The sequence below is a fragment of the Coregonus lavaretus genome (genome assembly GCF_964263955.1).
Source record: "Coregonus lavaretus genome assembly, chromosome: 10".
Classification (NCBI taxonomy): Eukaryota; Metazoa; Chordata; class Actinopteri; order Salmoniformes; family Salmonidae; genus Coregonus; species Coregonus lavaretus.
In genome coordinates, this window is record NC_139997.1 from 11954186 (window position 1) to 11978087 (window position 23902).

General features: G+C 42.3%; 1 pseudogene across 1 annotated transcript; it reads right to left on the minus strand.

Annotated features, from left to right (window-relative positions):
• Positions 1-8470: 8470 nt before the first annotated feature.
• On the minus strand, positions 8471-22240 carry LOC311135824 (guanine nucleotide-binding protein subunit alpha-14-like; annotated as a pseudogene). Its single transcript has 6 exons — positions 22120-22240; positions 16635-16803; positions 16315-16469; positions 9359-9495; positions 8962-9115; positions 8471-8649 (listed from the first exon to the last, which is right to left on the minus strand). The product of its transcript is annotated as a guanine nucleotide-binding protein subunit alpha-14-like (transcript).
• Positions 22241-23902: the final 1662 nt, after the last annotated feature.

The window sequence follows — 23902 nt, forward strand, 5'->3', positions numbered from 1 at the left end:
GGACCCTACGGTGGATTATCTCTATCCCTGCCTAGACTCCATGTCCCTAAGCATTCACTAAATAAACAAAAACATCTAAGATCCCCACATGTATTCAATAACATCAAATATCATTCTACAAAAATTAATACAGAAAGAATATGACACAAATTATGTATTACACATGCAAATATGTCTATATTTCATTGCAGACACTGGAATGTAGTCCACTACACTTCATCTGCCCAGCACTGTCGACTTCCAATGCATCGTTGATGATGGAATTGGAACATTTCCACACCTTCCTTGTTCCATCTCCTCCAGTCCCTTCATATTCTCCTTTCATATTGTCCTTTCATATTGTCCTTGTTTGAGTATTTCAATCTCTACATATTCCCCCAAATGCTTCTGGACAAAAAGAAAAGACCAAACAGTATCTTTTGCAAAACAACACTTTCAAATTAAAACATCAATATCAACTAAGAATATAAAAAATGATATATGATATATGATATTGATATATGAATCAATATATCCTATTTCCCCCCTTTGATTCATAACAAAATACTAAAATCACACTAATATTGAAAAACATTTAAAAAATGATCAAATAATCAAAAAGGATATTTATCCATCAATACTCCATCCAGTCCCACTTGTCCCTCTTCATCCAGATCAGGAACAGTCAACAACGGCATCTGAGTGTTGTCTCCAGGCATCACAACTCCAACCCATCTCAATATCATAGCTTTCTCAAAGGTCAGTAACAAATTACAAAAGAAAAACATCACACACAGTGCTATCAAAGCTGCTATTAAAATCTGAACCATCACTGCTCCCACTGGGCCTAACTGATCTTGCAACCAAGACTTCGCTGACCATCCAGCTCCTTCAGATCTACCAAATGCCTCCCTTATATTCTTCAATGCATCTATAACACTAGTGATATTATCTGAACTATCTGGAATCAAAGTATAGCTAATATTATCAATATGATCTTCCCAAATTTTACACCATACCATGGAAAAATCCCCACTTCTCTCTTAGACTTATCCTCCAATGATAGGCTTCCCAGACTATGAAATTCCTCTAAAATTGGTGCTGGAGTTATCTGCTCCCTTGTAATCAAATGCAATATATTTATGGCTTTAATAAATATAAATGTTGAAAGAGTTAAATTGCTTCCCACTGTTGTTATAATAGACTGAAGTGTTGATGTCCTTGTTGTTACTTCATCCATTCTCCCTAAGACTTTTAACTCCTTACTTGTATTTCCATCTATCACCACTAGTGTCACTACATTCACTCTCTCTTCCTACTAACATTGAAACTTAGCTTACTGTCCTAGAGTTCCTTCAACCCTAGTTTTCCTAACTTTTTTTATCTAATCTTTTCTCCTAACCTTTAAAAACCTTTTCCACTGATTTATTCACAAAAGCCATTACCACCAATTTTTAGAATATGTGATTGGGTAATCCCCACCTGCTTCTGACTTCTTCACACACAGTCTTGGCAAACGATCGAACATATTTTAGCCTAGTTTGAAATCTCTTGCACCTCTTGGTGTAGGAATGTAACCAAGAATAACTGTCACCCCTTTTAACTTTATTTTTCAGACAGATTGTCTAATAGGCAGTCTAATAGATTATCATAGGAAGGAGGACATTATCTTTTCAAGCAAATATGATTCCCAAAAACCCTACTCTTTTAAAATCTTCTACCAGACAGCCGTCTAGTGTACATCTTATTGTACAGTTCAATTTACACAATGCATCTCTTCCCAACAATGCAATAGGTATATGTTCTGATACCAGTATGTGTATTTAAATTTCTCTTTGATTTTTTATAGCAGAGCTCAATTGGTTCCTTAAGAGTAATCAGCTGTTTTACTCCCTCAAATCCCTATCCTAATTAGTTAATTTTACATAGTGAGATGTTTAACCTCTTTAGGCTCAACACAGATAAAAGCTTTTCCACTATCACCATCACTTCTCATAGTCCTTTTTATTTTCACTTCAATTGTTGGATATTTTTCTCTAATTGGTGCTACCAGCTGACACCCCCCTTCGGATATTCTAGGCACTCTAGAATCCTTGCTCCTTTAAGGGTTCACCTGGAGAGCAGGTGATCTTCACTTGCTCCTTTATCTTCCTCAGAAATTCCCTCTGTTGTTTCCTCCTGGCGCATTGCACTCACAGGTAAAGTAACCAACCTGTCCACAATTATAACACACTTCTGAAAGTTGCTGGAAGTGTAGCTGAAACCTTCCTCCTCCTTCTAAGCCTTCTCGTCCTCTTCCTCTCCAATTCTGTGTCTGTCCAGAAACTGGCTGTGGATATGGAACCACTGGAACCGCTATTGGTGGCTGATACAATTGCGATTGGAACTGGTCCTGTTGAAGCTGTGGCAGTGATTGTTGATTTGGTTCACCCTGATTCTTCATAACCAAAGCTTCTCTTCTCCTTCTTCTTCTCCCCCAGCTGTATTTGCTTGAGTTTTCTGAGAGTTTCTTGGTCCTGCTCTTTCTTGTTGTTGACATATCAGTATTCTTCAAAAGGTTATATTCTAAGTTCTGTCCTCGAAATATCATCTTCCATCATCTTCTTACTTTTCTCTCTTTCCTTGGCCTCAATGTATTCTTCTCCTCCAATTCTTGGGATCCTTTTCTTAGCAGTTTCTTCTTCTGTATCTTCAGCTTCTTGAGTTGTTCCTCCAGTTGTGTTACTTCTTCTAAACTATTCGCTTTATCCAGGCATGATACGCATCGGTCTATATCTCTTTCTATTTATTCTTTGCTAATCATTGTTGGATAAAATCCTCTTGAATATGAACCACCTTTAATCTCCAAGTCTTCATCTTTGTCTTCATCTTTCCGAACCTCATTCTTCTCTTAGTTTCCAGACATCTCGGTTTTTCTTACTTCTGGAGTTTGGATTCATTTTAATGGTAGTTTCTGCTTGTCCTCTCTCTATTATTCATTCATCTTCATCTCTGATGCAATAATCACCCTCCTGAATGATCACCGCAAGCTGAGGATAGACGTCCTTAAGCTCTACTTCTTTCTCATAAGGTGGGGGTCTTTTTGCTGAATCCGTATGTGAGAAAGGTGTACTGACTTCTGCCATTAGTTTTTCTGTCGCCTTTCCTTGTTTCACAATTTTCTCTATACCTTTGTTTATTTTATCGTTGGCATCTTTCATCAGTTTTTGTCCTTCATTCTCAAACAGCTTAAGAACACCCAGCTCTCTTTGTCTCTTTTCTTTACGTTGCTCCCCTTTTTTCCCTTTCTTTTGATCTGCTTTATGAATTGACAGAAGCACTTTCATTATGTTGATTACGTCAGGGTTAAGAGTCCCTTCCACTGGCCATGGTTGTTCAATGTCAGGCCAAAGTTTGTTCCATTTGCCGGATAACCTTGCAATACCATTAACTAGAGGATTACTATTTTATACTATATCAACAGGTGTAATTACCTTCATAGTCCTTATATCCTTTTTCCCCATTGTAACAACTCATTTATATTCCTTTAATGTGAATTATTTTTATTATTTTAGAATATATAGCCTATAGTGTCCTCCCTTTAATTTTTAATATAAACCAAAAAAAAAAAAAATAAAAAAAATTCTAAATAATACAAATTAATCAATAAAAAATATGAATATTCAAAAATAATTAAACATTTTTTTTTTCTCCAATTAAACAATTATTAATAAATGTATGAATAATCAAAAATAATTAATTTATATTTCCTATTTTACTAATTTATCAATTAGTGGCTATCTTACCACCTTCAATCAGGAAAAGTACAGGAAAGTAGACAACTTCAGAGTAATCCAAAAAGAAAACACCTATAATCCAGCAACACTACAGTACTCATAAACCAATTATTTAATAAGCACCAAATGACCTCAATCTTACAGAATAATGTCAGAACTCGATTCCCAACACAACTGTAATCAAACTCACTCATGCACAAAAAACTCCAATACGCAATTTTTATTTTAATCAATTGATCAGTCCTTTGCCAAGTTTTTGTCAAATTGTCATAACATCGAATATCCTGTAGGGGAAGACTTTGTAAACAGAACAGCACTAGCCTGATATTTGACGAGATCCGGTTCAGCAGCCTCTGTCGCGTCACACCCTGTCACGTGATGTACACGTCAGCACCTCCTCTCTTTCTCTCCTCCTTCTCGTCTCTCATATGACAAAAGAACAAAGAAACAGACAAGGATTTAGCAGTTTATGCAGTCCCTGAGTTACTTCAACCATTCAATATTCCTCCAGTCACATTCGCTCTAAGAATTAACTCAGGAATCGCATAAATAGCTCAATAACATTTTTATTTTATTTACTTATTTAATTACTTTTATTTTTAATCTTGTCAACATATCTCTCTCATTTATCAATTCAATATGTCTCAAGAAAACAGTTTCATCGTCAAACAACAGCCGATGTAACAACCAGAATACACCATTAGACTCTAAATCTCTGTCTTTTGTTCCTTCGTTCGTCTCCCCACAGCACAGTGTAGGAGAGGAGTGACCTATTTACCCCTACGTCACTCTAGTGTCGTAAAATCACACGCATGCGCAGTACATTCATCAATACGATTTCACCGTGGAAGGGAGCCCTCTCAGCTCCAGACAACAGAACGTTAGCATTCTGCTATAGCTCCTCTCCTCTACCCCTTATAGTCAAACAATAACACTTAACAGAGCTCACAAAACACCAGGCACCAAGCCCAAGCTAACTAAACACATTTCTGGTGGCTCGTCCCATTCCAATGGACCACCAAGGAACAAATATTAATCATAACCCGCATCAAAAATTGGCATATAGCATGAATTAGCATTTAGCATTAGCATTTAGCATTAGCATGTAGCATGAAGCATAATTAGCAGGCCACGTTAGCATTTCTCCCTCCGCCGTGCCGTAAAATTCCATTTGTTAGCTAAATTTGTGCTACCACGAGATCCCAGTGGAATCGATACGAGAGATCACATCAAACAAACAATTCGTCAACCGCCAGCTGAGCGATAATATACATTATCAATATACCACGGTCTCTAGTCCTCAGGACTCACCTAAAACACATCTAACTCGTTATAGGATTTCTGGCCCACCTTAAAGAGGTCGCCTGTATCAGGGCTTGTCCATGATCCACAGCGGCTCTAAGTTACATACATCTCTGCCTAGGCATAATTCCTCTCTCAATCGATTGTTCTTGAACTCTTATTCAAGCAAAATATCTCTATAGACACTCTATAGGCTCTCTCCCCCCTTTTGCGCTGTTTACCAGTGCAAATAAATTTAGAATGGTTAGGCCAGACCCCTAGTTCTCAGCAATAAAGCAACACAGCACACTTCGGTCCTTTACGGTACATCTCTCCAGCACACACTCAAATAGCCTCCGAACTAACAAATGCCCAAAGTGGTGAGGAAACTCACCCTTATCTGGCCATGACTTCGGAACGAGAGTCAGCTCGGCGCCCATGAATGGAACAAAGGAGAGATGCAGACCGTCCCTTTTCGTGACGCCATTTTGTAGTGTCGAGTCAATGTTGCTAATCATTGCTGTTAAACAAAGGAGTCCGCTTATACTGAACTTTGATCATAAGTTTTATTCATATCACAAGATTTCAGCATAAGTGTACAGATGTATATAGCATCTGGAGAGCAGTGTCCTCCAAATTACAATGTCTGCTCTAACGTTCTCTGTCTCTAGCCTATACTTATAAGATATACAAAAATATGGGTGGCTCCCTCTACTGTCCAATCACCTGTCTCCAACGAACAGGGGTGTCACTACAAAACAATTCCCTCTGACACTAAATAAACATCCTCTCAGGTTCCACTTGAAAACATTAGCAAACTCATAATTCTTCATATACTACCTAACAAAATACGTTTGTCTTTATAAAATGATTCCCTCATTCAATAAATCAGGGATCAAATGGATAAGGTAGGCTACTTCAAAGCAAGGTATCTAACTAGACATGTTTATATATAAGGCTCAAATATTCATGAGTTGGGATGCAATTCCCCCAAAATTGGAAGTGCCAGTATGGTGTTCTGGACAGATCCAGCCCAAATCAAGCACTGAAACACACAATCTGGGTTGTTAAAAAAGAAAATTAGGTGACTCTGGCAATATTCCATATTTTAACCCTTCTATTATATATTAAAGCAATAAGGCACGAGGGGGTGTGGTACAGTGATTGGTATATATGGTGAGAAGGTGACAACAGTTGATTATTCGCAAATGGAAGAAACACAAAATAACTGTAAATCTCCCTCGGCCTGGGGCTCCATGCAACATCTCACCTCGTGGAGTTGCAATGATCATGAGGAATCAGCCCAGAACTACACGGGAGGATCTTGTCAATGATCTCAAGGCAGCTGGGACCATAGTCACCAAGAAAACAATTGGTAACACACTACGCCGTGAAGGACTGAAATCCTGCAGCGCCCGCAAAGGTCCCCCTGCTCAAGAAAGCACATATACAGGCCCGTCTGAAGTTTGCCAATGAACATCTGAATGATTCAGAGGAGAACTGGGTGAAAGTGTTGTGGTCAGAAGAGACCAAAATCGAGCTCTTTGGCATCAACTCAACTCGCCGTGTTTGGAGGAGGAGGAGGAATGCTGCCTATGACCCCAAGAACACCATCCCCACCGTCAAACATGGAGGTGGAAACATTATGCTTTGGGGGTGTTTTTCTGCTAAGGGAACAGGACAACTTCACCGCATCAAAGGGACGATGGACGGGGCCATGTACCGTCAAATCTTGGGTGAGAACCTCCTTCCCTCAGCCAGGGCATTGAAAATGGGTCGTGGATGGGTATTCCAGCATGACAATGACCCAAAACACACGGCCAAGGCAACAAAGGAGTGGCTCAAGAAGAAGCACATTAAGGTCCTGGAGTGGCCTAGCCAGTCTCCAGACCTTAATCCCATAGAAAATCTGTGAAGGGAGCTGAAGGTTCGAGTTGCCAAACGTCAGCCTCGAAACCTTAATGACTTGAAGAAGATCTGCAAAGAGGAGTGGGACAAAATCCCTCCTGAGATGTGTGCAAACCTGGTGGCCAACTACAAGAAACGTCTGACCTCTGTGATTGCCAACAAGGGTTTTGCCACCAAGTACTAAGTCATGTTTTGCAGAGGGGTCAAATACTTATTTCCCTCATTAAAATGCAAATCAATTTATAACATTTTTGTTGTTATTCTGTCTCTCACTGTTCAAATAAACCTACCATTAAAATTATAGACTGATAATTTCTTTGTCAGTGGGCAAAAGTACAAAATCAGCAGGGGATCAAATACTTTTTTCCCCCTCACTGTATATGGCCAATATACCATGGCAAAGGGCTGTTCTTACGCATGATGCAATGCAGAGTGCCTGGATACAGCCCTTTGCCGTGGTATATTGGCCATATACCACATACCCGAGGTTCCTTATTGCTATTATAAACTGGTTACAAACATAACTAGAAAAGTAAAAATACTTTTCTCATACCCGTGGTATACAGTCTCATATACCACGGCTTTCAGCCAATCAGCATTCAGTGCTCGAACCACCCAGTTTATAATATATTATATAGACTATCATAAACTATTAAAATATTAAACCACAGGTTAGTTCCCTATTCTACATTTCCTGTGAGAAATTAGTAACACAGAACTCTCCATAGGGTCGATTTTAATGATTTATTGCCAAGATACCTGCACATACATTAACAAACCAGTGACCATTCCAGAATCCTTTGAATGTGTTGATAATTGTGTTGATAATTTATTTGAAGTTTTATAAATACAAAAAAGGAGCAAAGTGTCAATCATGAAACATACACAATGTGAAACGCACCCATTACAACACAAATGTAAACTAAGGAACTTTGACTCTGTAGGCATATTTTACTTTACTTCCTCTTAACGTGCAGGAACAGTGCAGGCAGGGATTCAGGATCGGCAACATTCTTCACAGGGTTTTTGTCTCATCAACCATGTCATACAGATGGGATAGCCTACTGATAGCCCATCTCATCATGACGTTCAGGAGACTGTCTGTTAGTTCTTACAATTCATACTTTTTACAATCAAATTCAATCAAATGTATTTTGTAAAGCCCTTTTACTTCAGCAGGTGTCACAAAGTGCTTTACAGATACCCATCCTAAAGCCCCAAAGAACAAGCAATGCAGAAGTACAGTGGCTAGGAAAAACTCCATGGCCGCTGTGCTTCTGCATCTGCATTGGTTGTTCTTTGGGGTTTTAGGCTGGGTATCTGTATAGCACTGTGACAACTGCTGAAAAAATATATATATATCAAAATGTTTCTGAAGTCCTGCTGTCGGTGCTATGACCCCTGCTTAGATCTCTGACCCTGCTATAGTAAGAAACTGTGTTATTCACGACCACAGTTACTCTGTAGCAAAACTGTAACCCGGAACTAAAATAACACAGATCTGCGCCTACGCTAGTCCTAAACCCTTAACCCAGGCTGAACCCAACCAGGTTTACTTGGAAGACTGTGTCCCTGACAGCTTTGGAGACAACTCTGATGTTCTCTGTATCAGTAGCGCAGGTGAAGTGGTAGTACAGGCCTATGTGCTGCGCTTTGTACATATTCAGGATGAACATCTTAGCAGACTCTGCATCTCTCCGGGGACCTTCAAAGAAGACATTTATGAAAAAGAATGTACGTAAAATACACTGGGAATCGCTTCGTGCTTAATACGGTCAGAGTTGGGGTCAATTCCAGTTCCTGTCACTTGAATTGGATATGGACTTTGTTTTTTATATAGGAATGAACTCTAATGAACTAGGTGGAATTGACCCCAACCATGCATATGTAAAATATATTTTACACACACATATCAAGGCATGACTATCCAATGTTCTTAGGAAAGTACTCAGCAAGGTTGGAGCATGAATATACAACTAAATGCATGACTACCAGTGTACTAGTTTAGTGTACTAACCAGTGAACGTTGAGAAGTAGTCTGCCAGGTTGGAGTGTAAGATCTTGTCCTCTAGGTCGTCTGTTTTGTTGAGGAAGAGGTTGATGGAGGACTCCTGGAACCAGGGATAGGTGATGATGATTGTAAACAGGGCTTTGCTCTCCTCTAGTCGATTCTGCAAGGAACATAAACACTTTAACCTACTCTTATATGTAGGGAGATTCAGATCATGTTCAATTTGTTATTGGTAGAATAATATAAGTTTGAAAACACTTACGGCAGTGTTCACACAGCATCTTTGATTATACACTACTGCGCACACACACAATGGAGTCTACCTGGCTGGTAGTAGTAGTACATTTTACAGTACCCAAAATAATTTATTTGACTTTATGTGACCATGGGAGAAACAACTCACCACATTGGCGCTCTCATAGAGGACCTGGTCGTACTCACTGAGAGCCACCAGGAAGATGATGGAGGTGACCCTCTCAAAAACAGTGGATCCACTTCCTCCTCTCTGACCTTTGACCTCCAACATCCTGATAAAAACAACTTGGAACACATCTCAAATCACACTCTACTCCCGCTATAGGGCACTACCTTTAGGGTGTCATTTGAAATACTGATATGGGGAATACTTGCTTCCCTCATTCCCTCCACTCTTCCTTGAAGTAATCACTGATCTAACATGACTAAATAAGTGGAGGTAAGAGCTCAACTACAGTACATAGCTTTCAAAGATCCAAACAAGTTAGATCAGAGATTACTGCAAGGAAGGAAGGAAGGAAGGAAAAAAGTATAGTAGAAGTACAGTTGAAGTCGGAAGTGTCAGGACCCGGTGCGAGAAACAGTCACTAATAATTGTCAGAACCCAGAAGATGAGGCAGACACAGCAGTACTAGAGATGGTGGTTTAATAAAGAACAAAAATCCTCAGGCAAAGAAACTAAATCCACACTGTCCAAAAATAAAGCCAAGAGGCACAAAGAGGAAAACCTCCAAAAAACAAAGAAACTCCACAAAGTGGTAAAAAACCCACCAGAGAAATATCCATATAACACAAGGCTTGGGCTGGGGCTGGGTGCTAACTTACAAACACTGAGCAAGGAACTGAGGAACACACAGGGTTTAAATACTAACAAGGGAATGACCTACAGGTGCAAACAATAATTAGATCAAGAAAAAACAAAAGGTACAAAAAAGGTGCAATGGGGACATCTAGTGACCAAAACCCGAACAGTCATGGCCAAAACCTGACAGAATCCCCCTCCTAGGAACGGCTCCTGACGTTCCTACCAGCCTTCTCAGGGTGGAGGGCCCTGAACTGACGAATGAGGTCAGGGTCCAGTATGTCCTTGGCAGGAACCCAGGAGCGCTCCTCGGGACCGTAGCCTTCCCAGTCCACCAGATACTGCCAGGACCGCTGCACCCGGCGGGAATCCAGTATCCGGTGGACGGTATAAGCCGACTGGCCACCGATGACACGGGGCGGAGGGGGAGGTCTGCCTGCCGGAATAAGGGGAGAAAAAACAACAGGTTTTAATAAAGAAATGTGAAATGTTGGATTGATCTTAAGGGATCTGGGTAAGTGCAGGCGAAAAGTAACGGGATTGACTCTCCTGGCAATCTTAAAGGGACCGATGAACCTCTGGGACAGCTTGCGAGACTCCACCCGTAGCGGTAGGTTCTTAGTTGAGAGCCATACTCTCTGGCCGGGGTACAGGGTAGGACCGGGACGGCGACCTCTGTTAGCTTGTCGTTGGTACTGCTGAGAGGAACGCAGAAGATTAAGACGTGCCTTCTTCCACGTAAGCCGACAGCGTCTGATGAACCTCGAGGCTGAAGGCACTCTGACTTCTGCCTCCTGGTCCGGGAACAATAGAGGTGCATAGCCAAACTGACACTCATGCGGGGACATACCAGTGGAGGAGGAGCACAAGGTGTTGTGCGCGTACTCGGCCCAAACAATGAAGGATGACCAAGTGGACGGGTTGTTGGAAACCATGCATCTGAGGGTGGTTTCCAGCTCCTGATTCATCCTCTCAGTTTGGCCATTGGACTCCGGATGGTACCCGGAAGATAAACTGGCCGTGGCCCCTATGAGTTGGCAGAAGGCCTTCCAAAACCTTGAGGCGAACTGGGGACCTCTGTCGGAAACCATATCTTGCGGGATCCCAAAGACTCGGAACACATGGTTAATCACCAACTCAGCTGTTTCCTTGGCAGAAGGTAATTTGGTCAAAGGAACAAACCTGGCCGCCTTAGAAAACCTGTCGATGATGACTAGGATCGTAGTATTACCATGGGACGGAGGAAGGCCAGTAATAAAGTCCAATGAGATATGGGACCAGGGTCGGTGGGGAATAGATAGAGGGTGAAGGAGTCCTTGAGGGCGAAGGTGAGAAGATTTTCCCTGGCAGCACACGGAACAGGCCTTGATGAAAGTGGCAACGTCTTCCTTCATGGTGGGCCACCAGAACTTACGCTGGATGAACTCCAAGGTCCGGCCTATGCCCGGGTGACAGGTGAGGCGAGAGGAGTGCCCCCACCGAAGGACTTGGGACCTTGCTGCCTTGGGAACAAACAACCGATTAGCAGGACCTCCACCAGGGCCCGGTTCGATGGCTTGAGCTTGTTTCACGGTATCCTCCACTTGCCACGAGATCGGAGCCACGATCTTAGCGGCCGGAAGGACAGTCATGTCAGTATCTTCTCGAATGGCAGGAGAGTAGATTCGTGACAAGGCGTCTGGTTTGAGATTCTTCGACCCGGGTCTATAGGTGAGGATAAACTGAAATCGGCTGAAGAAAAGAGACCATCGAGCTTGTCTGGCGTTCAACCGCTTCGCCTGCTGGATATACTCCAGATTCTTGTGGTCCGTAAGCACTTGAAACGGTTGAGAAGCCCCCTCGAGCCAGTGTCTCCATTCCTTCAATGCCATCTTAACCGCTAGGAGTTCACGGTCCCCCACATCGTAATTCCTCTCGGCCGGGGTAAGCCGGTGAGAGAAGAAGGCGCAAGGATGAAGCTTCTTGTCTTCACCCCTCTGAGACAGGACAGCTCCAACCCCAACCTCTGATGCGTCTACCTCCACCACAAAAGGTTCCTCCGCCGTTGGTAGTGTCAGGATGGGAGCAGAGAGGATGCGCTGCTTGAGTCCTTGGAAGGCCGTCTCAGCTTCTCTCCCCCACAGAAACCTTGTGTTGCCACCCTTGGTTACCGCCGAGAGAGGGGCTGCCACCGAGCTGAAGTTCTTGATGAACTTGCGGTAAAAGTTGGTGAAGCCCAGGAAACGTTGAACTTCCTTAACGGACTTGGGGGTGGGCCAATCCGCTACCGCCTCTACCTTCTTGGGGTCCATCTGGACTCGTCCGGGTTCCACAATAAATCCCAGGAATTGTACTCGAGAGGAATGGAATTCACACTTCTCCGGCTTAACGTACAAATGGCTGTCTAGGAGGCGTTTGAGCACTTGTCTGACATGCTTAGTGTGTTCTTGAAGGGAGCTCGAAAAGATGAGGATGTCATCCAAGTACACAAACACGAAGATGTTAAGCATATCCCTAAGCACATCGTTTATGAGCGCTTGGAACACAGCCGGAGCGTTGGTCAGGCCGAAGGGCATCACCGAGTATTCGTAGTGACCAGTAGGCGTGTTGAAAGCGGTCTTCCACTCGTCCCCGGGTTTGATCCGCACAAGATGGTATGCGTTCCGAAGGTCAAGCTTAGTGAAGACAACTGCTTCCTGGAGCAGCTCAAAGGCTGTGGCCATAAGAGGTAGCGGGTAGCGGTTACGGACAGTTATGGCATTGAGTCCCCGGTAGTCGATGCAAGGTCGTAATCCGCCGTCTTTCTTGGCCACAAAGAAAAACCCTGCTCCCGCCGGCGAGGTAGATGGACGCATGAGGCCTGCTGTCAGAGCGTCCTTGATGTAGGTATCCATAGCAGCTCGTTCGGGTGGAGAAAGGGAAAAGATCCGACCCCTGGGAGGGCAGGTCCCCGGCAACAGGTCGATGGTGCAATCGTAAGGTCTATGGGGTGGTAGTTTGGTGGCCCTCTGTTTGCTAAATACCAGTTTGAGGTCATGGTAACACTCGGGAACTCGGGACAAGTCGATGGATTCTAGAGACTCGGAAGGAGAACTCTGGGAACTCGGGAAGATACAAGTGGCTTGGCACGTGGGACCCCACTGCTTGATAGTGCCCACAGACCAGTCGATGTGAGGGTTATGGCTGTGAAGCCAGGGATAGCCAAGGACGAGAGGAAACTCGGAACAGGCGATCAGATGAAAGTTCATCACTTCCTTGTGTTGGGAAACTGAAAGTCGTAAGGGGGTAGTGGCACGAGTGACAAGTCCAGATCCCAAAGGACTTCTATCCAACGTAGTAACCCTTATGGGGTCACTTAGAGGTTCAGAAGGAACGCCATTCTCCTTCGCCCAGATCCCATCCATGAAGTTACCTGCGGCTCCAGAGTCTACCAAGGCTTGAAGAGAAACCTCGTGGTCGTCCCAGGAAAGGGTAACAGGAATGAGCAGGCGGGAGTTGGATGGATGGGAGGAGGTTATGTTTCCCGTTACAGTCCTCCCAGGCCTGCACGGGAGAGTGCGTTTCCCTGGAGCGGAAATGGCCCGGTTTGCCGCAATATAGACAGCATCGCTCCCTCATCCGGCGGTCTCTCTCAGCCTGGGAGATGCGTCCAACCTGCATGGGTTCTGGTGGAGCCAGCGAGGATAAAGGTGGAGACTCGGAGTTGGAACCGATAGGAACTAGGGTGAGCGGTCTATGGTTTTGTTCTCTCTCTCTCAGACGCTGGTCTATGCGTGAAGCCAACTTGATAAGGGACTCGAGGTTGTCCGGTGGTTCCCGAGTGGCCAGTTCATCTTGGATGGTGTCAGAAAGACCCTTCAAAAAACACACTGTGAGCGCCTCGTCGTTCCAGCCACTTGCTGCTGCCACAGTGCGGAACTGGATGGCATAGTCCGTCACGCTGCGCCGACCTTGGCGGAGAGTCAGGAGCCGTTTGGCTGAGTCAGGGCCGTTGGTAGGACCTTGAAACACTCGCTTGAATTCTTCAGCAAAGGCAGAGTAGCTGGCACAGCAGGGACTTTGGGCATCCCACACAGCAGTAGCCCAGGCTAGAGCCTTTTCCGACAGCAGGGTGATGATATATGCTATCTTGGACCGGTCGGTGGGAAACGACGATGGTTGCAGCTCAAAGGAGAGAGAACATTGGGTGAAAAACCCCTTACAAACACTTGGATCCCCTGAGAACCGTTGGGGAGGCGGCAGACGAGGTTCCGCCAGGGGATTAACTGCCAGGGGCCCTTGAATCGGATGAACTGGAGCAGAAGCGGTTGCCGGGGAAAGTCGATCCGAAATCTGCTTTATTGAAGTCAGCATCTCTGACAGAAGTTGAGAATGTCTAGCCATTAAGGCCTCTTGCTGAACCAGAGCAGCTTCGTGGCGTTGGACAGTCCCCTCATGGTGGGACAGCATGGGAAAAAAATCCTGGGTACTGGCTGCCTCTGGGTTCATAATAATGGCTCAGTGTTTCTGTCAGGACCCGGTGCGAGAAACAGTCACTAATAATTGTCAGAACCCAGAAGATGAGGCAGACACAGCAGTACTAGAGATGGTGGTTTAATAAAGAACAAAAATCCTCAGGCAAAGAAACTAAATCCACACTGTCCAAAAATAAAGCCAAGAGGCACAAAGAGGAAAACCTCCAAAAAACAAAGAAACTCCACAAAGTGGTAAAAAACCCACCAGAGAAATATCCATATAACACAAGGCTTGGGCTGGGGCTGGGTGCTAACTTACAAACACTGAGCAAGGAACTGAGGAACACACAGGGTTTAAATACTAACAAGGGAATGACCTACAGGTGCAAACAATAATTAGATCAAGAAAAAACAAAAGGTACAAAAAAGGTGCAATGGGGACATCTAGTGACCAAAACCCGAACAGTCATGGCCAAAACCTGACAGGAAGTTTACATACACCTTTTTTAACTCAGTTTTTCACAATTCCTGACATTTAATTATAGTAAAAATTCCCTGTCTTAGGTCAGTTAGGATTTTTTATTTCACCTTTATTTAACCAGGTAAGCCCGTTGAGAACAAGTTCTCATTTACAACTGCGACCTGGCCAAGATAAAGCAAAGCAGTGCGATAAAAAAAAAGAATGTGAAATGTCAGAATAATAGTAGAGAGAATTATTTATTTCAGCTTTTATTTATTTCATCACATTCCCAGTGGGACAGAAGTTTACATACACTCAATTAGTATTTGGTAGCATTGCCTTTAAAATCGTTTAACTTGGGTCAAACGTTTCGGGTAGCCTTCCACAAGCTTCCCACAATAAGTTGGGTGAATTTTGGCCCATTCCTCCTGACAGAGCTGGTGTAACTGAGTCAGGTTTGTAGGCCTTCTTGCTCGCACACGCTTTTTCAGTCCTGCCCACAAATGTTCTGTAGGATTGAGGTCCTATAGATACTTTTGTACCTGTTTCCTCCAGCATCTTCACAAGGTCCTTTGCTGTTGTTCTGGGATTGATTTTCACTTTTCGCACCAAAGTACGTTCATCTCTAGGAGACAGAACGCGTCTCCTTCCTGAGCGGTATGACGGCTGCGTGGTCCCATGGTGTTTATACTTGCGTACTATTGTTTGTACAGATGAACGTGGTACCTTCAGGCGTTTGGAAATTGCTCCCAAGGATGAACCGGACTTGTGGAGGTCTATAAAACATTTTATGAGGTCTTTGCTGATTTCTTTTTATTTTCCCATGATGTCAAGCAAAGAGGCACTGAGTTTGAAGGTAGGCCTTGAAATACATCCACAGGTACACCTCCAATTGACTCAAATGATGTCACGCCCTGACTTATGGGACTCTGGTATGTTGAGTCAGGGTGTGGTGTTCTATGTTGTGTTTTCTATATTTTCATTCTAGGATTGTATGTCTATGTTTGGCCGGGTGCGATTCCCAATCAGAGACAGCTGTCGCTCGTTGTCTCTGATTGGGGATCATACTTAGGCAGCCTATTGGCACTCGTTAGTTGTGGGATCTTGTTCCGTGAATAGGCTTGTTTTGTGTTTAGCCTTAGGACTTCACGTGTCGTTGGTTTGTTGTTTTGTTAGTGTGTTTTTCGGTGAAATAAACATGTACGCATTTCACGCTGCGCCTTGGTCTGACCCGTCCTTAAACGAACGTGACAAATGATGTCAATTAGCCTATCAGAAGCTTCTAAAGCCATGACATCATTTTCTGGAATTTTCCAAGATGTTTAAAGGCACAGTCAACTTAGTGTATGTAAACTTCTGACCCACTGGAATTGTGATACTGTGAATTATAAGTAAAAGACACATCTCACTATTTTGTAGAGTCAGAGAGCTGGTACTCCCTCCTGCGCTCATAGCACTTCTGCATGCACTGGTCACTCCACAGTCTTCTGATGCCATCCACCTGCCATGGCTCCAGGGTGGTCAATATGTCTGCCTCCACCCTGCTCAGCTTGTCTGCATGGCTCTGGAACACACAGAGATGTAGTTTTAGATATGGCAATAAAAACCTATTCACAGAGTAGATGTTCCTAGAGATTGATACTTAAACTTATGAACCATCAAGCCCCTTTATAAAAACGCATTAGTATGATAATAAAGCTGAAATTGAATCTTCTGACAAGCTGCTTGCAATGTTCTGGTGATCTTTGAAATCAGTCCGTAGGGTCTTCATGGCTTGCATCATGTTCTGAACAGCAATGACGATGTTCCCGTACACCAGCTTGGTGAAGCCTCGCTTGTCCTCCCATGGATGATCCTCATCTGCTTGATGAAGGTGCTTTTCCCACTCTCACCAGTCCCTGGGAAAGGAGTGTCAGGATTGGGCTCAATTCAGAATTGAATTGAGAATGCCTCACAAATTCCAATTCAATTCTTGAATTTAAGTAGTAAACAGGATACAGAATTGCAATTCAAATTTGAATGAAAGGAAATAGAATTGAATTCAGTGAAATTCAAAATGCCTCTTCTATATTAGGTGTAGTCTATACAAATACACATATTTTACTTAAAACATGTTGTTATACACATATCAAATATTGATGAAACAATAGATTTTCAGGACAATCTTAAAATGAATGATCAAGGAAAACAAACCTGTATGCGAATATTAGTAGTAGTTCTTATATTTCATTGATCGCTTACATTTTGTTCAATATGGGGAAAATACTACATTTCCCAGAATTAGTCCCAGTATTAGTTTAACTCTCAAGTGGACCCTAAAGTCTTCAAAAAGAAGACAAACAAATTAAATGGTTGTTGGAAATATAATTGGCTGTTCTGAGCACTAAGGTTAAAAGAGTATATGAACATTGTTTCTGGAGAAAAGTGCTCCTTTGTAGCTCAGTAACATGCTCAGGAGCATGGTACTAGTAACACCAGGGTAGTGGGGTCGATCCCCGCTACAACCCATATGTAAAATGTATGAACACATGACTGTAAGTCGCTTTTGATAAAAGTATCTGAAAATTGCATATATTCTTTGGTATCTGGAAGTGTGACCTGTCAGATTCAATGAAACTCTCATGTAGTCCCCTGTAGCTCAGTTGGTAGAGCATGGCACTTGCAACGCCAGGGTTGTGGGTTCGTTTCCCACGGGGGCCAGTATGAAAATGTATGCACTCACTGTAAGTCGCTCTGGATAAGAGCGTCTGCTAAATGACTAAAATGTAATGTTCTATAACTGAGTGGAATTTGTTTGAATTGCACTGAATTCAATTCTACTTCCTGTCACTCAAATTCTACATCATGTGGTGTGTGGACAATTCAATTTGAAGTTCAACTCATGAGTTGAATAGAGAGAAATAGTAATGGAGTATTTTTGTAGGTACTAACTCTGCCATGGTTTGTTGGACAAAGCCTAGGGAAAGTTGAGTTTTTGTAGGGTATTTGGATAAATGCCGAAATAAGGTCTGTTGTAAACAAAGGCTTAGAGATCTTATACGTCTTGATCTATGAGATATCTTCATCAGCTAACTTCACTTTGTGGATTTTGAAGTATTTATGTAATTTAAAAAAAGCACAAAGCACATAAAAGGCTTCATAATATATAAAGGTCATGTTAACTGACTGATATTATCTCATAGAACAAAACATATCAGATCTCCTAAGCCTATGGTAACCTCAGACCTTATGTTCAGCTTTATCCCAATACCCTATTCTTTCCCCATAGGAATGGGTAGACAAACCAGAGGTAACTATTTTCCGGTTTTTGGGACTACAAGCTGGCGAGCTCTATTGGAGTCAATTCCAAAATTGTGAATTGAGCACAAACCTGAGTGTGTGTGTGTGTGTTTCGTTTTACTATCCTTGTGGGGACCAGAAGTGGGGACATTTTGCCGGTCCACACAAGGAAAAAGGCTATTTTATGCTTAGGGGTTACATTTTACAATTAGGGTTACAATTAGGGTTAGGGGTTTCGGGGTTAGGTTTCGGGATTAAGATTAGGGTTAGGGAAAATATGATTTTTGAATGGGAATCAATTGTTTGGTCCAGACAAGGATAGTAAAACAAACGTGTGTGTGTGTGTGTGTGCGTGTGTGAGTTTATGTACGTATGTGTGTGTGTACGAGAACGTGTGTGTTACATGTGGGTGTGTGTTACATAAAGGCACCACTTCATCCACATGTATTACTTTGGCTTATTGGCCAGTAACATGACCTTTAGAGCAGGAAAACATTGAGATGTTTGTTAACTAAAGCTGAAGGATAAGATTGGTTTGACCTTTCTTCAATGTCCTGTAATGCTTAACGCATTCCTAAAATGACCTAAGAACAATCCAAGTTTTGATAGTAAGTAGTAAAATGCACTGTGTGAAAACTCTGCAATAGTGCAGTAGGCCTTCATGTAGCTATTACAATAACACGGTGTGGCTAGTAATCATTTTACTATGACAAATACTGACATTAAATTGCACGGGTGGTGCGGTCTGCCAAACACATTAACCGGGGGGCAAACTACCTGCCCTCTAAGACACATACAGCACCCGATGTCACAGGAAGGCCAAAAAGATCATCAAGGACATCAACCACCCGAGCCACTGCCTGTTCACCCCGCGATCATCCAGAAGGCGAGGACAGTACAGGTGCATCAAAGCTGGGGCCGAGAGAATGAAAAACAGCTTCTATCTCAAGGCCATCAGACTATGTGTGTATACGTAAAAATGTATGCACACATGACTGTAAGTCGATTTGGATAAAAGCGTCTGCTAAATGGCATATTATTATTATTATTATTATTATTATTATTATTATTATTATGTTAAATAGCCATCACTAGCACATTAGAGGCTGCTGCAGCCTATTGAAATCACTGGCCACTTTAAGAAATGAAACACTAGTCACTTTAATAATGTTTACATATCTTGCACTACTCATCTCATATGTATATACTGCATTCTATTCTATAATATTCTACTGTACCTTAGTCCATGCCGCTCTGTCATTGCTTGTCCATATATGTATATTTTCTTCAATTCCATTCCTTACTCGTTTTGTGTGTATTGGGTACATGTTGTGAAATTGTTAGATATTACTTGTTAGATATTACTGCACTTTCGGAGCTAGAAGCACAAGCATTTCGCTACACCCGCTATAACATCTGCTAAACACGTGTACGTGACAAATTAAATTTGATTTGATATAGTTGGCCTCACATGACTGTTGCATTCAACTGCAAGCCAGGACCAACTACTGCCACTTGTCCACATACCACACATAGCTATAACTGCTGATCAGAGAGTCAAAATGTGCTAGATGACAGTTTGGATAGAAGAGAGATGCAGGTAACTCAGTTTATTTAGATAAGTGTGATGGTAGGATGTAGGCTTTCAGCAAGTGCTTCTTGGTCCCCCTCCAAGTAGTTTTGAAGGACTGTTCTATGAATGATAATGCCCACTCAACATCAGTCGCCCCTAGACTACAAATTCAGTCACACTTTGTATGGTACATTTAAACTATGTCATGCTGAGGTACAGACAGTAATTTAAAAAATATAGCCTACTGTTATTCGGCCTGACTGTAATTACTCTGCCAGTAATACTAACCTTTTTCAGGGCTGAAAATCTCAAAGATAAACAGTGTAGCCTTGTTCTGAGTGTCGGCTCAATGATCTACTGGTTTAACAGGTTTCTATGTGGAGAATGGGGTTTGGAGAGACTCATACCTATTCAACTGCCCAGGGCTTCTCTGGAGAACAACTATGATAAGAAAACTTGTCCTGTCAGGGAAGATGCAGCCTACTGTTCCATAGAGGTGATAAATGGACTAGATGTTCATCTCAAGGCGCTGGAGGGGATGGCTGTTGTTTTATGGCTCCTAACCAATTGTGCTATTTTGTGTTGTTTTTTTCGCATTGTTTGTAACTTATTTTGTACATAATGTTTATTCTAACGTCTCTTATGACCGAAAATAGCTTCTAGGTATCAGAACCCCTTTATATAGCCCAGTGGAGGCTGCTGAGGGGAGGACGGCTCATAATAATGCCTGGAACGACGCAAATGGAATGGCATCACACCATGTGTTTGATACCATTCCACTGATTCCGCTCCAGCCATTACCACGAGCCCTTTCTCCCCAATTAAGGTGCCACCAACCTCCTGTGATATAGCCTCTTTATTGTTATTGTGTAACTTTTTTTTATGTAGTTTATTTAGTAAATATTTTAAAAACTCTTATTTTCTTAAAACTGTTTTGTTGGTTAAGGGCTTGTAAGTAAGTATTTCACAGTAAGGTTGTATTCGGCGCATGTGACAAATACAATTTGATGTGATTTGATGACTAAAGAAAGCAAGTTTATAGGCTTCATTGTTTTAAAATAAATATAAGGCTATCTTATTTTAATTATTAAACATGAATATGGTGGATTATTCTGAACTTTCACAGCTTCAATTTATTTGTAACTGAAAGCCTACTCCGTCCCCCCACCCCCACCCCCACCCCCACCCATGCCAAACTACAAGAATTGTATGTTCTTCCATGATTTCAAGTTAGTAGCCTATTATTGGACAGACTAAATGGTGTGGGCCGCAAAATCAAATCATGCCTAGCACCCTGAATACCCCTGCAGATTTAAAGGTCCAATGCAGCCGTTTTTATCTCAGTATCAAATAATTTCTGGGTAACAATTAAGTACCTTACTGTGATTGTTTTCAATTAAAATGGTGAAAAAGAAACAAAAATAGCTTCTTAGCAAAGAGCAAATTCTCAAGCAAGAATTTTCCTTGGAGTGTCTAGGAGTGGTCTGAGTGGGGAGGGGAAAACTGAAAACTAGCAGTTCTTTCATTTGATCTATTGATTCAGACAGCAGAAACAAACATATTGCTTTTCACAGGTCTTCTCCTTGCCTTACTGATGTTTGCATTTATCTACATTCTGTATTTCAAGATCTATAAAATTGCTTCAAAATCTATTGTAATTCCGATTAGGCCCATTTTAATCATATAAAATCTAATAATTTACAGTCATTGATCATGGGCTTTTTCAAGTCCAAGAACAACATAAAAAACAGATTTTATGACCATGGCTAGGTTTCCATCCAATTTTGCTACAGATTTTCATGTAAATATTATGAAATTAACTGATAAAGTGGACACTGGACAGGTTTAGATATTGGCAGAGAGGTTTAAAACTCTATTTCTTATTGGTCTTTTAACTAATTTACCGCCTGGTGATGACTCCAGGCAGGCCAAAACATACCACCAAAACAGGCTGAAATTTCAGGCGGTCTTTTCAAACAGCTCTTACACTATATGGGAATTATTATTGTTTTCACCATTTCACAGTATTATTCCAACCTCATAGTGTGGAAATATAAAACCCAGGAAAATCTAGGTTTGGACTGCACTGGGCCTTTAAATGGCACTGATCTTTAGCAGGGTAAAGACAAGTTGAGTTATGAGTTTACACTAAACTGCATTGCACAGAGGATGGGAACCACTTGAGGAAAGTCCAATGTTCATTTGCAAGATTAAAATAATTGTCGAAAAGCTATCTAGACCAGGGCTATTCTTCTAACAATTATTGAATTACATAAAATCAACTTGGAGTAGCATAGGTGAATATGCCCTTTCCGTAAAGTTGCCGAATAACCAATTATACATAGCATACGCCATGACTCACCTAAAAGCAACAACTTTAACTCCGGGTGAGATTCCCTCTTGTCCCGGCGAAGCTGTCTCTCAATCTCCTGGTGTATCTTATTTCTCTCCAATTTTTCAGCCGACATACAGCATTCACCCATATTGGTGCGGTGTTGTAGCCGTCCGTAGTTGAGGTGAGGTAGATGGATGGATATGCGGGTCAGGATAACGTCCTCCCTCCCCGTCAAAATTCAGAAGTCATGCTTACTTGTAGGAAGCGGGTCTCATTCCTAATGTGCATTTAACCCAGAAGCAGATGGCCACCTGGACTATTTACATTGCTGCTAATCACTGTTTATTATCTATGCATAGTCACTTTACCCCTACCTACATGTACAAATTACCTCGACTAACCTGTACCCCCGCACATTGACTCGGTACCGGTACCCCCTGTATATAGCCTCGTTATTGTATTTTTTAATTTTATTTTGTAAATATTTTCTTAACTCAATTTCTTGAACTGCATTGTTGGTTAAGGGCTTGTAAGTGAGCATTTCACGGTAAGGTCTACACCTGTTGTATTCGGCGCATGTGCCAAATACAATTTGATTTGATTTTGATTTGATTTGAATCAGCTGTGCATTGCTACGGCAAAAACCAAAACGTGCACCCAGGGAGGGGGCCAGGACCGAGTTTGGGAAACCCTGATGTAAGCTACTGCAGTTCTCTTCTGTATTATATTGTCTGGGTTTGGAAACAACTGAAACCCGTCCACACCAGTTGCATTGTATTTATTTTCCATTTGACAACTCAAACTTTACAGGTAAGGTATCTGTCACCAAGTAGGGTAGGCTTCTCACCATACAAACTGGGCTGTTCTGTTGATATTGTAAACCCACTGGGTTTATACAGTGGGGATAAAAAGTATTTAGTCAGCCACCAATTGTGCAAGTTCTCCCACTTAAAAAGATGAGAGAGGCCTGTAATTTTCATCATAGGTACACGTCAACTATGACAGACAAAATGAGGAAAAATAATCCAGAAAATCACATTGTAGGATTTTTTATGAATTTATTTGCAAATTATGGTGGAAAATAAGTATTTGGTCAATAACAAAAGTTTCTCAATACTTTGTTATATACCCTTTGTTGGCAATGACACAGGTCAAACGTTTTCTGTAAGTCTTCACAAGGTTTTCACACACTGTTGCTGGTATTTTGGCCCATTCCTCCATGCAGATCTCCTCTAGAGCAGTGATGTTTTGGGGCTGTCGCTGGGCAACACAGACTTTCAACTCCCTCCAAAGATCTTCTATGGGGTTGAGATCTGGAGACTGGCTAGGCCACTCCAGGACCTTAATGTGCCTCTTCTTGAGCCACTCCTTTGTTGCCTTGGCCGTGTGTTTTGGGTCATTGTCATGCTGGAATACCCATCCACGACCCATTTTCAATGCCCTGGCTGAGGGAAGGAGGTTCTCACCCAAGATTTGACGGTACATGGCCCCGTCCATCATCCCTTTGATGCGGTGAAGTTGTCCTGTCCCCATAGCAGAAAAACACCCCCAAAGCATAATGTTTCCACCATGTTTGACGGTGGGGATGGTGTTCTTGGGGTCATGGGCAGCATTCCTCCTCCTCCAAACACGGCGAGTTGAGTTGATGCCAAAGAGCTCCATTTTGGTCTCTTCTGACCACAACACTTTCACCCAGTTCTCCTCTGAATCATTCAGATGTTCATTGGCAAACTTCAAACGGGCATGTATATGTGCTTTCTTGAGCAGGGGGACCTTGCGGGCGCTGCAGGATTTCAGTCCTTCACGCCGT